The following is a 14,847-nucleotide window of genomic DNA, read 5'->3' on the forward strand; positions in this document are numbered from 1 at the left end:
TTGACATAAACCTAATACGCGTGCTGTTGTATCAAACATGTAGCCAAGTTGTAAATGCAAAGAAAAAGTTCTTGAAGGAAATTAAATGTGCTACTACAGTGATGCACAAATGATAAAAAAAGTGAAACACCATTGTTGATGATAGGGAGAAAGTTTGGGTGGTCTAGATAGAAGATCAAACCAGCCACAACATTCCCTTAAGCCAAAGCCTAATCCAGAGCAAGGCTCTAACTCTCTTCAGTTCTGTGAAGGCTGAAAGAGGTGAGGACACTGCAGAAGGAAATGTTGAGGCTAGAGAGGTTGGTTCATGAGATTTAAGGAAGGAAACCCTCTCCATAACATAAATACACAAGATGAAGCAGCAAGGGTTGGTGAAGAGGCTGCAGCAAGTTATCCAGAAGATTTAGCTGAGATAATGGAAGAAAATGGTTACACTAAATAACTGATTTTTAATGTAGACATAGCAGCTTCATATTGAAGGAAGATGCCCTCTAGAACTTTCGTAGCTAGAGAGATGGTGAAGCCTAGCTTCAATGCATTAAGGGATAGTCTGACTCTTGTTGGAGGCTATTGCAGCTGGTGACTAAGTTGAAGCCAATGCTTGTTTACCATTTCAAAAACCCTAGAGACCTTAAGATTTATATTAAATCTACTATACCTGTGTTCTATATATGGAACAACAAAGACTTTATGATAGCCCATCTTTTTATAGCATGGTTTGCTGAATATTTTAAGACCACTGTTGGGATCTGCTGCTCAGGGAAAAAAAATCCTTACACAATATTAATGCTTATGGACAGTGCAAGAACTCTTTTAATGGAGATATACAAAGAAATTAATATAGTTTTAATGCTTGCTGACATGTTATCCGTTTTGCAGCCCATGGATCAAGGAGTAATTTCAACTATTAACTCATATTATTTGAGAAATACATTTTCTAAGGTAAGAGCAGCCATAAATAATTATCTTTTTGGTGGATCAGGGCAAAATAAATTGAAATCTTTTTGGAAAGGATTCACCAGTCTAGATACAAGTAAGAACATCCATGATTCATGACAGGAGGTCAAAATAATAACATTAACAAGAATTAGGACGAAGTTGATCCCAACTTTATTGATGAGTTTGGGGAGGTTTGAGACTTTAGTGGAGGATGTCACTGAAGACGAGGTGAAAAAGGCAAGAGAACTAGAATTATAAGTGGAGTCTGAAGATGTGACTTAATTTCTGCAATCCCATGATAAGCTTTAATAGATAAGAAGTTGCTTCTTATGGATGAGTAGAGGAAGTGTTTTCTTGAGATGCAATCTACTTCTGTGAAGATGCTGTGAACATTGTAAAAATGACAACAAAGGATTAATAATAGTACCTAAATTTAGTTGATAAATTTGAGATGATCAACCCCAATTTTGAAAGAAATTCTATAGTGGGAAAAATGCTATAGAATATAGCATCAGATGCTACAGCGAAATCTTTTATGAAAGAAAAGAGGAATCAATGTGGCAAACTTCATTGTTGTCTTATTTCAAGAATTGCCACAGCAAATACCACCCTGCTCAGTCAGCAGCCATCAACATCCAGAAAAGACCCTCTTCCTGCAAAAATATTTTGACAAGCTAAAGGGTCAGATCATTGTTAACAATTTCTAGCAATATAGTATTTTTTATTAGGCATGTACAATTTTTTTAGACATCATGTTTTTACACACTTAATAGACTATGATAGTGTATAAACATACCTTTTATATACAATGGAAAACTAAAAAAAAATTATGTGACCTACTTTATTGCAATATTCATTATATTGCAGTGGTCTGGAACTAAACTTGCAATATCTCTGAGGTATGCTTGTATACAATCTTAAACAATAAAATATTTTCAAAAATGTAGATATTTGAGCCGGACTTTGTAGCAGGTGCCTGTAGTCCCAGCTACTTGGCAGACTGAGTGAGGCAAAAGGATCACTTGAACCCAGGAGTTCGAGGTTGCTGTGAGCTAAGTTGCCACAGCACTCTACCAAGTGTGACCAAGTGAAACTCTGTCTCAAAAATATATACAGAGAGAGATTTGGAATGATAGATTTTCAGCCTAAGCCTAACTTGATCTTTATCTACTATCATATATCAAATTATACAGCTTAATTGTCAGAGTCTGCACATTTAATAAGGAATACTGAACTAAATGTCTTCTTCTGCTATTAATTCATATCCCCAATCTCAGTGGAAGTCATTACTTTCTAGAATTGGTGATGTATCTGCTAGCATGCTTTTAATGAAAGTAACCTAGGACATTACTCAAAGTAGTTTAAAACATAAGACAACTTATTACCTTCCATATGCAGAAGGATTTCATAATTGGCCTTAGAACTGTTCATCTTTTTCCCCAGTTCTCAGCTTTGCCCTGAGGCTTATCTCTTCCACCTAACTGCAAACTGGGTGTAGCAGCTCTAAATATTGGATCCTCATCTCCACAGAATCTATAAAATGATGTCCTTCCCCTTGTGCCTGTCGTTTAGTAATAGCAATTTTTCCAAGTGCCTCCCGGGAAGCTTTCCCTTGTGTTCCATTGGCTAGAATTTTATCATGTGACTATTTTCGTTTCTGTTACTGGAAAGATAAATAGTGGACTTAAACTCACCCATATTTACCCTCCTACTGTGAGAACAGCCAGACTCCCTTAAAGTAAATGAGCTCTCACTACCTAGACAAATTCACAATTCTGTGTTTACATGAAAGAAGTAGTGGTCAGGAACAGCAATGTCTACCAAAAATTTCTAGAAAATAAAATTTGGGGGCCAGGTACTTAGCAGTCTGGGAGGCCAAGGCAGGAGGATCGCTTGAGGCCAAAGGTTTGAGACCAACATGAGCAAGAGAGTGACCCCCATATCTACAAAAAATAGAAAAAAATTTTATTGAGGCTTCTGGAGGCTGAGACAGGGATCATTTGCGCCCAGCAGTCTGAGGTTGCAGTGAGCTGTGGTGATGCACCTGCACTTTAGCTAGGATGAAAGAGTGAGCTGGACCCCCATGTCTAAAAAGACTGCTGCACAATTACAAAAATGGAGACAAATACAAACTAAGAAAATATAAATTTAAAATTATCTCAGACAAAAATAAAATAAATATTACTTTAAAATTGCCAAATACATTACATTGCATTTTATATAGTCATTGGATATTATGTTAAGAGAAAACTTGTACAGCTAAAAAAATGGAAAAAATAGCTTACAGCAGCTAAATGGGGGAAGAGAGATATATAAATATCAAAATTTTGTTAATATTTTTTTCTCCTGCCCTATGAAATGGGTCTCCAATTGACATCTAGACAATGCACTTAATTAGAGTCACAGAACAAAGTTTTCTTCTGCAATTAATTTAGCTACTTTTAAGGGAGATATATATATATATCTACAGATGTGTATGTGGACTATGTGTGTGTGTATATATATATATATATTTGCTTTTCTTAAGAATTGATACTGATTCTGAAGAAGGGACGCAAAGCCCAATCTAGATTGATTCTGTTTATAAGAAACATTTTTTACAAAAGGTCTTGTGTAAATACCTGTGAAATATTTATCTCTCTGTAAATGAATGTGTTGGCACTTTGCCCCACAGAATTTTATAAATTTTAAATCAAAGCCTAGAGATCCTTGCTAATCTCTTTCACTGAATCAAATGTTTCTATGGTGCAACAAAGAAACATTTTAGTCAGACCTGTAATTGTTCTTCCTCACCCCCCCTCCTAAATCCTATATTTGGGGGGCAGAAGTTAGAAAACGGATGCCTCCTTTCAAATGTTAGAGCAAAAGTCAGACACTTCAGAGATCAGCTCACCACAAGGCTGAGGATGTGGTTCACTGTGAGCAGAGGGCAGCAAAGCAGGCTGTTTGCTTTTTCTCAAACTCTGCCTGCCTCTGCCCCTTCAGTTACATGCCCTTGTCTCCAGAATTAGAAAACACACTGCTTTCCCAGCGCTCTCTTCACCATTACAGATAGGCACACTCTCTTCCATGTATGTGCTGAACATTTCTGGGCATGGCATATACTTCCTAGTGGTTCAGATTGCCTTCCATAGATTTGCCATCTATGTGTCAGAGCTAAGAAGATAATGATAACCATGGTGCAGTTTAAAAGAAGGATGAGCCAAGCATTCTTTCATTATTCATTTAAATAAGCATTTATTACCTGCCATGAACTGTGGATGAAGATATCAATAATGAGTGGTCCCTGTGCTTGAGAAGCCTTTGGCTAGAGAGAAACAGAGAAAATGACTTAAAAAGAGATATAAGTACAGGAAGATTAAGAGGTTTCATGAATGGTGTACAATGGACAAGTAAGCCACCAGGGGGACATTCCCCTTGAGAGTTTCAGAATAAAAAGATTGAGGGATAATATTTTGTTTCTAAATAATATAGGTTTACTATATCTCATTGTTACAAAATGAATGCACTCCATTAGCAAGTGGAAAACTCAACAACTTGAAATGATCACCAAGTGGACGTCATACTGAATTTACACAGGACTGCTGGGTTGCGTAAGTTTAAAATTCACCTTCATACTAAGCAACATTTTTAGTCACTAATTTTATAATCTGTTCAAAGCACCTCTGAAAGATGACACTATCAATGGAAAGAGTTTTCTGTCACTATTTGTTTAATAAGCTGTGATAACCCCAGCAGAGGCTCAGTATATGCATGTAACTGCCCACTGAGGTCCATAAAAGGCTTACATACACTAGTCCTGAATTCTGTACACTGTACCAAAAGTCGATAGATCGAAAGGTATGTTGTGTGAAGTCTTATTTACTTTTGCAGGCACTTTTTTGACTCTCTGCTACAAGTAACTATAAAAACTCCCCTTGAGCTAAGATAGTTTTAGTTGTCAGCTGTGCTAAGAAGGCTATAATCCACGGATTACGGTGCTAACAGATAGTGAGAGTTCAGCCTATTCCATTGAAGCTTAGTAAGAGAATGTTGATTGTAGACTGGTGAACTGATGAATGAGCTAAAAATCCTTGTGAATTCCTAAAGTGTCTTCTCAACTTCAGAAAGAACAACTCAGTCAATAACATTTAATGTTTATCCCAGGTTCTCATAGATATTTCCCAGCCTAGTTCTTATCTAAAAACTAAACTAATTTTCTTCAGGTACCCAAAGCTGTAAAACTTCAGTTCTAGAAGATCTAACTCTTTCATTCCCTGCCAAACAGACATAAAATGTGATTAATCCTTGCTAACTGTAGGCCTTTGCTACTTTTTGTTTCTTCTATGAACTTCTATAGACTCAAAAGCAGGATAGTAAGTGAGATGTATTTCTCAACTTTGATAGTTCTCATTCACATTTATGATATAGCAAGTGGCAAAGAAGTCACAAAAATGTAACAATGTTAGACTAGTCCACAAGGTCTGGGTCTTTGAGTTGCTCATTTTCTAGTGCTGGGGGTGTACATTTAAATAGTGGTAACCATGAAAAAAAAAAAAACAACATTTCAGCTAGAAAGTTCCAGGAATATGTAAGTCACAAGTGCCTAAGTCAATATAGATCTCAATGTGTTATTTAAAAAAGACTGAGGACTTTTCCTTAAAGGAGAACTCTGCTCATTTTTTTAGCCATCCACCACATAGTAACCAAGTCTCAATTGGTGTACCAGGAATAAGGTAGACTCTAGAAGAAAAAATGCCACACAAAACTATTCCAGGTAGATTCTTTGGTTCTTGACGCTTCCATTCACTCAGCAAATTTGCATTCATTTGAGATTGATTATATAACTTTAAGGGCCCAGTGCAAAAAAAAAAAAAAATGCAGGGCCCTCCCTAAGGATATTAAGAAATTCAAGATAGGGACAGTGGAGCATTAAAGTAAGAGTGCACCCCTCTAAGATCCAAGTCCTGTGTAATTGATTACAGAAATCCCACACTCAGAAAGCGGGCCTTGTGTTCCCCACCCATGGTGCACTGCGTTGGGTAATGTAGGGGACAAAAATGTGAGGAGGAAATAGTTCTTGTCTTCATGGATTTTACAGTCTAGTAGGGGAGTCAAGTCATGTCAAAAATGTATAAGTCAAGAATGGCTAATTACATTAAAAATACCCAATACTCAGGTTAGAAGAAGGAATAAAGTCGCACAAGTGTGGCTTCCTAGGAGGGATGCTCTGTTTAGGTGTAATTCCCTCTCTCATACCTTACAGTGGACACACAGTCTTTCTCACAAAGTTCTTCAATGAATTTGAAAATGTTGGTCCTTCTGACTAAGCTGATTTCTACCTAGTCTTTTCTTGGCTAGTCTTGACCATATAGTCAGTCTCACAGTATTCTCAACTTGAGGATCATCAAATTTAAATCAGATCGCTCTATTTTGGTCTCATCAGATTCTAAATCTTATCTTCCAAGTGTTGATCATAATTTTTTAATTTTAGATGTAATGGGATGATTTTTTTTTAATTTACTATAAGTTCCATGACTTGCGGAATCATTCTTCATTGCTGTTCACTAACATCTCCCTACTCCTTAGCATAGGTCCAAAGCCAGGATGGGACGTGATAGGTATTTGGTTTTAAAATACCTATTAAATAAAAATGCTGATGAAGGTGGATCTAAGGGATATGAAAATGAAAGAACATGTAAATAAAAAGATTGAACAAACCTCCAAGTTATAATTGGAAAATAGTAGCGAGCTCAATTTGCCTGGAAAGTAGGATTTGATTTATGCTAGGAAATAGAGATTAAAGCTTAAAGAAATAGAAGGAAATCTATTGAGGAAGTACTTGAGACCCTAATTGATGAGTTTCTATATAATACAACAGGTAATGAATAAGGGGGGGTTGGATTTTTAAAATGAGATAACTAGTTTTTAAAGTAGAATATTTAGTAGATTTAACATGTACCCTTGGAAAATGAGGTGAAGGCTATGTTAACCAGTTTCATGAAAGTATTTCAAATTGTATATAAGACAAGCACATTGCATCCCATAATTGCATGAATGTATACATCTATGATTTAATAAAAAAAAAAAAAAAGAAGGATGGGCGGTGCCTGTGGCTCAGTGAGTAGGGCGCCGGCCCCATATACCAAGGGTGGCGGGTTCAAACCCGGCCCCGGCCAAAATGCAACAAAAAAATAGCCAGGCGCTGTGGCGGGCGCCTGTAGTCCCAGCTGCACGGGAGGCTGAGGCAAGAGAATCGTGTAAGCCCAAGAGTTAGAGGTTGCTGTGAGCCGTGTGATGCCACGGCACTCTACCGGAGGGCGGTACAGTGAGACTCTGTCTCTACTACAAAAAAAAAAAAAAGAAGGGAAAAAATGGATCGAATAGGGAAAAAGATAAAGTAGAAATTTTTTTCTTTTTTTTTTATTAAATCATAGCTGTGTACATTGATATGATCATGGGGCATCATTCAGAATATTTAAAAATACAAAACAGAATTGTACTTTGAGCAGAAGTGCTTCTAAGCAACATATGGGTTTGACAGAAGAGTGCTTTTTGGGAGAAGTGATCATCTAGAGAGCAGATTTAAAGGAAGTTAAGTCATGAATTTAAGTAGAAACAGGATTTGGGGAGAAGATACAGGAACAAAGGTGAAGATGAGGAAAAAAACACTTGACATTTTGTTAATAGAGTAATCGAATGTGATCATCAAAATGGTCAGTCTTAGGAAACATTTTTTTTAAAAAAACCCTTTCTTCTAATCCACTGTTGAATTAATACACTATTAACTATAGCACATTTGCCTAAAATAGGAACTTACATTGAGAAACATGCTTCAGTTCACTAACCATACACAAAGTTTCATTTTTAGTTGCATTAGTGACAAAAGATCCAGAGAGACTGGACCTTCAATAATGTTGCTTTTGTGTGGAATGATCTTTAAAATGGATTACGAAAACATTACCATCAACTGGAATTCGTATTACTCATAGGTATATGGAGATGTTCTGAAATGGAAGTGTTTCAGAAAATCCCCTCTACCACACACACAAAAAAAAATTGTGGGGCTTAACAAAACATCATGCGAACAAAATATGTTCATCCTTGGAAAATTAGAGCATGAAACAGAAACCAGATAAAGAAAATTTTGGTATGTGATGGTGGCTTCCTATAGTCTGTTTATTATATTGGCTTCTAGCGTTGATGAAAGGCAAAAGTGCAAACACTTCCATTTAAAGAAGACAAAATGCTAGATTCATGTAGAGAAGAAATGATTTCTCTGCACTCTCTCTGTTAGGCTGGCCATTTCACATCTGGACATATTGCTATTGATGATGTTATATGAAGTTGGAGGACACTAAAAAGATTACTGGAACTCAGTAACAACAAAACATTCTTTAAAACTCAAGAGTTTCTATTACTGGGTTTATGACTCAGATGTTATTCCTAATAGGGATATTTTTTGCTGCTGCTCAGTTTTTAAACTCTTACTATTTAATCCATAAACATGAATTACAGTCTCCTTCAGAGCCTTCATCCATTTTGAGACTCTCCTTCAAACTACGCATAATTAATAAAACTAATGTATGTTAGTAAATGTTCATTCATGATTTCAACATGTTATTGTCTATGGGTCAAGAACTATGCTGAGTGCTGGTGATAAAAACAGTAACAACGTAATAAGATAATACACCCGTCAAAAGGCAAAGTTACCACGAATTTAGTTACGCTCTTAACTGGCTTATATCTGTGACTCTAGAATAAGATGATACCCATTCTATAAAACAGAATGGAGTGTTCTGATGAGCCAACCAGTAGAGTTTGGCTTTCTAGATGGAACAAGGCTGAGGAAAGTAAAAACAGAGAACAAACAACAGATGGGTCACTTCCAATGTCAAGGTCAAAGCAGAGGGGACTCCCTTCCTCATCATATCTGCTAAAATTGACCCATTTGGGGATTTGACTGTGATCTCTGTCTCCTGGTTTCTCCGAGGGTCAGATAAACAATCTGGTTTTCAGCTTGGTTGTAAGGAACGGTGGCGTGAGTGACTCCATTTTACTTTGGTCTCTCAGGCCCAGGTCAGCCCAAACCAATGGCTCCCTATAAATTTTATCTCATACATCTCTACCCCCAAATGTTTAGTGCTCTATCCTTTACTTTGATAATTATTTAGATGAATATTGAATGTATGGCCTTCCTATGCAAAGTAGCAGTGATAAAAAAAGTTTAGTTCCTCACACCAAGCAAGGTATAGATTCTATTCTGGAGGTTTGGATAAAGAAAATATGTGACATGGGTATTATAAACAATATTCCCAGATATTGTTTTTATATCTCCAGAGAGAAAGGATGAGCTTTACTGAAAGCTAATGAGGAGGTAAAGTATGAACATTATTTTTTGCAAAGAAATTCTGTTTATCTATCTTAGTAATTGTACTGCACTACTTTTTTTTTTTTTTTTAAACAGAGTCTCACTATGTCACCCTGGATAGAGTGCTGTGGTGTCACAGTTCACAGCAACCTCAACCTCTTGGGCTTAAGCGATTCTCTTTCCTCAGCCTTCTAAGTAGCTGGGACTATAGGTGCCCACCACAATACTTATTTTGTATATTTGTATTTAAAAATATATTTGCAAAATTTCCCTAAGTCTTCCTTCATTTTCTGATAAATAATTGAGGGACAGTACATACATTGTTTGACCCCAGAAGAAATATGTACACTTGGATAAATGAGAAAATCCATGGACAGGGCTTAACACACTGTGTAGGATGAGTAAGCATTCAACAGCCGCGTTGTAGCCAGCACCCATGGCAGCACGGAGAAGCCGTAGACGAGGTGGGACAGTTCAGTTTCTTACCACCTAGTCAATCTGACTTCTCTTTCCCACATCTTGCAGACGCAGATCAGACTTTCGATTGGTAACGTTAACAGCTTCTTTGATTTCAGAAGAAGAAATTGTGGAAGAGAAACACTATCAAGTTGAACAGAGCAACATTTGCGAATATAAAGACAATGTTGCCCTCACTTTCATTCTCTATTGTTATATAAGCGCATCCATATTTATTTCGCATTGACTAATCATATTAGAAATTAAAGAGTCTCAGCGCCACTTGATGTTTATGGTGACGTTACAAATAGATGGAAGAGACAAAAGCTTTGCTCTGTAACCAAGAAGTTGCTGGCATGGAATACACCTAGGTAGTATAAGAACACTCCTCAATGGTCTGAAGTTTTCGATAACTTAGTTGCAGGGGGAATTTCTCTTTGTTCTGATTGGTCTCGCTAGGTTTTTGGTTTTATTTTTTAATTTGTAAAATGAGTCACAGCTTCCTGACAAAACAGAAGGTTACATTGTTAGTGCTTAAAAAAAGCATTAAATGTAAGCACTCTGCTCACCTCCCGTCGAGTCTTATGAGAACGATAAACAGGGAATGGATTAAGAGAAAGACCATAAAAACATGTTTTGCGTGCCATTTTGTGAGATTGTTGCAAAAAAGAACCCTTTCTAAATTGCTCTGAAGGAAAGCAGGGATACTCTGTAGTACGGTGAGTAAATGCTGGACTAGTGGGAGATTGCAGGTTGAGTTATTGTCAAGAAAGCTGAGCATTTGCTAGCATTGATTTGGCTGTAACTATTTATAATAGAGAGTTGTAAAATATAGTGAATATTCTTGGATGATAAAACATAGATTGCTGAGCCTTATCTGCGTAGTTTCCGATTCAGCAGTTAGGGTTAAGGAAAATCCAAGAATGTCTAACAAGTCTCAGAGTCACGTTGGTGATTCTGATGAGACCATTGAAAGAGGAGATTGAACTAAATCAAGAGCTGGGTAGGAAATGGAAATGAGAGAAGCCGTCACCATAGAATGCAGGGGAGCTTGAGGGGGAGAGAGGCACACCCTGCCTAGGACACTCGAGTTGAAAAGAAAATAGTAACTATATTAGAACAAATACGGTTCAAGCCAAAATTAGAGGATATGAGCCTGATTCATCCTGTCTGCTTCCTGAACTTCTAGAACTTTTAGGGGCCTTCTCTATATTATTAAGATTTTATATTCTCCAAGTACAAACTTCATTATGACCATTATGACTTCATTGAATTTGTTCTCTGTATTTTCATGGCAGAAAACAGGTTCATGGAAAAAAAATCAGAAAATGTAATAGGAAAATCATGATGAAAAATCTCAAAAAAAAAAAAGAATTTTAAGAAAATAATTACACACACCTAGGAATCTAAGGGTAGGCTGTCACCTGCTATAGGAAGCTCCAGAGCAATTGATGAAATTCTTAGATAATGAGTAGCTTGTTGTAGAATGTTTCCAGAGCTCATATTCAAGGAAAAGGGGACCAACACTTACTGGAGTTCCACTGTGAGCTACAATTTCTTCCAGACAACTTTGGAATATTTTTCTCATTTGTTCTCACAATTGTAGTATAAAATGGCATTTGAGGAATCTGAAACGCAGAAAGAGTGTTAAACTTCCCCAGTGTCACCTATCTAATAAAAGTGAGATTTGGAAGCTGAACAGAGACAGGTCTTACCCAGATGACCATTTTGTTTTTATTTGGTTTTTCCGCAGCTGGACACTTGAAGAACATTAGGAGGTCTGTCTCTGCATGTAACCCCTTCCGAGTTCCACTTTTCTATCTGAAAAACAAAACAAAATAACAACAAAACCCAGCAGATTCCCTTGTCTTAGAGTCAAATAACAAAACCATTACCATCCGGGAAGACAGACAGCTCTGTTAACTATTCCATCCTGAAATATTCAAGGATAAAATGCAATGATCATAAGTTTTAGTGGTCAATTAACCCAGATTTTAAATCCTACTGTTATTACTTCTTGTCATTCTGCTTTTCTCAGTAAGGTATCAGGGTGAGGTAAATCATATCCAATTAAAATGAGGATTAAAGAGACCTATATGACACAAACGAAAGTTAAATAATATAAGTAAAAATATTCAGGCATGGGCGGCACCTGTGGCTCAAAGGGGTAGGGGGCCAGCCCCATATGCCAGAGGTGGTGGGTTCAAACCCAGCCCTGGCCAAAAACTGCAAAAAAAAAATATTCAGGCATAATTCCTGCCATATTAAATATGTCTCAGAAATGTTATTCCCTTCTACCTTTCTCTATGAAACACATAGAAAATGTTTTTACTACTTGTTAGCAACTCTCTCTTGTTTTTCTCAGCAGTCCTTATCTGAACCCTTTTGCTTCCTGTTCCACTGATCTCTTCCTCTTTGCAGGGGCTTCTAATCTTTTACGGAGCAAAAATGTCCTTTGTCTCATGATAAAATGCATTCTAGCCAAGCTCCGCACATTCTCTAGAGAAAAGATGTTACTGAACGCAGAGTCTGAAATTGTAGGTGCACCACCCTACTCCACAATTCTTGTTTGTATTTCTATGAAATTAGTTTTCATCTTTCCTAATTGTAAGAATAATTATGCTCATTGTTGAAAATACTAAAAATACAGACTCTTTTTTTTTAAGAAAGATTCCTCTAACAGCCTGCAACCCAGGAAAAACATGCTCACTGATAACATTCTGAAATTTTCCTTGCAGGCTTGCTTTCACTATGCACCTGGGTGGGTTCACAATTGAGTCCTAATGGTTTATTTTACTTGAGATGATGTCGCATTTTTACTTTTGTCACTAGAAAATAGTTTAACAGCAATTTTAGTGGTTGCATAATATTTCATCATATAGCTATTCCCGCTTTTTTTGTTTGTTTATAATCTCTCTTGGGAAAAGAACCACAATATAAAATATCTATTTCAATTGCCATTACTTGAGAAATAGAACTAACGAGAAAAGACATGATTACAATGAATGTTCAATCTCATAATTGTAGAATCTGTACAGCTTGTGGCTTTGGAAAAAAAGTTATTTAAAATATCAAAAATTCACTATCACTCAGTGACTCAAGAATAATTTTACAAATTCATATTGTATATTATTGCTATGAAAATGTTCGATGATAATATCTTTTTGTTATTGTTGGGAAGACATTAATTTTCTACAAATATTTGTAGAACTGGGAAATAAAAAAGGCTTTCATATCTTCATATTTTAATAATACAAAAAGTATTTTTGAAGAAGAGAAGTGTGCTTCCTAACCTTACATAAAATACATATGGTAGACAGATACAAGGTTTATATAGTCATTGAGACATCAAATTTCAGATTTTATGCTGTAATTATTTCATTATTTCATATTGCTCTATCAATATTTCATGTACAGCTATATGAAACTTTCTTTTTTTTTAAAGACTGTGATCCAGTCCAGAGCATGGTGACACAATCATAGGTCACTGCACCTTGAACTCCTGGGCTAAAGCAATCTTCCCATCTAAGTTTCTGAGTAGCTAGGACTACACACACACACACCCCACCAAGCCCTGCTATTTTTTATTTTTTTATCTTTTATAGAAACAAGGTCTTGCTGTATTGCCCAGGTTAGTCTCAAACTCCTAGCCTCAAGCAATCTTCCCACCTCAGGCTCCTAGAGTGCTGAGATTACAGGCATGGGCTACACCAGACCTGCCCCAAGCAATTTCTTTCATTCAGTGACCCTCAATTGCAAAATAAGGACAGTTGAATGAAAGATTTCTTAAGTCTATGTCAATCCTAAAGTTTACATTTCTGTGTTCTAAAATGTTAATTACTATGGTTTCTAAAAATCAAAGCATATTAGGTGCCTTGTGTTTGAGGATGGGATAAAAAGCTTAAAAGTATGATTAATATTTTTTAGGTGTATTGCTAGTATTAGTTGTACAACAGATTATACTTTAGCAATTAAATGACTGCATGAAGTTATACTTTAGAAATTAAATGATTGCATGAAGTGTCATTTAACTATAACTGGTTATTATATAAAACATGTGTAGACACAAAATCTGCATCTTTTAAAAATCTTGCTTAGTCAAAAAAAAACCAACTTATTATCAGTACACTATTAGTTTTGATATGACTGTCCTTTCTCTAAGACACAATGAATAAAAACATTCTTTTATCTTATCAGATAGAGGAATATTTAGGAAAGGTTGCATTATCCAGATTTTAATAGCTTAAAATATTTGATGCTATAAAAATGCTTTCTGGAGTGTCAATAAAGATATAGCACCAAAAGATTTTTAAAGCAGTGCAATGTTATTATAGGAAGGCAAATTATAATGTTCTTGATAACAACATCTCTTTGGTTACATTTCACATTATTTAGTTATGTCTAAACAAAGCCAACATATTTGGTGATACTATAGGAGAAAGATAGAGCTTTTGTTGGAATCCTGTGTGGATGAATTCATTGTTCAGGATAACCTTTGTCACATGTACACAACTGGGGACGTGGAGGTGTGGCAGGCATAGTGATGGAGATTACCAGGGGACACTTCCAGTGGGACTGTGACGAGAATGACTTCCTAGTCTTTCCTACTTTAAAGATTGCTAAGATTTTTTCAAGATTTAATAAAAAAAAAAAAAAAGAAATGTGTAGAAATAACATTTGAGACTCAGCCTACTTCACTTGTTTTGCTGATAAAGGGTCTCTGGCATTAGCCAAATAGACTTCTTGGAACAGCAGTTGTTTTTAATGGCAAGCTCCCATGTCTCTGATAAAACCTTTCCCTCACACTTTTTCAAAGCAGTTTGCCTTTTTCCATGTTAGTATTTATTTCTTTCGGTATAAGAGCCTAAAATGCCTTGTGTTTTGCCAAAGTGAACTTATTTCATGTTTTCAGCTTCTAAATTATTTATAAAACAAAAAGGGTTGACTGCTTACATTTTCATTTTCATATCATTCAATATTTCCTCATCTCCTTTCACATGAACTCACTTGTCTGAAGTTTTTTAAGAGGTCACCTGGTTTCAGGAATAGAAATAAATGAGAAAAAAGCATGGTAATTTACTATTTTCAACTAAATTTCAGAG

Source organism: Nycticebus coucang, chromosome 8, assembly GCF_027406575.1.
Source record: "Nycticebus coucang isolate mNycCou1 chromosome 8, mNycCou1.pri, whole genome shotgun sequence".
NCBI lineage: Eukaryota > Metazoa > Chordata > Mammalia > Primates > Lorisidae > Nycticebus > Nycticebus coucang.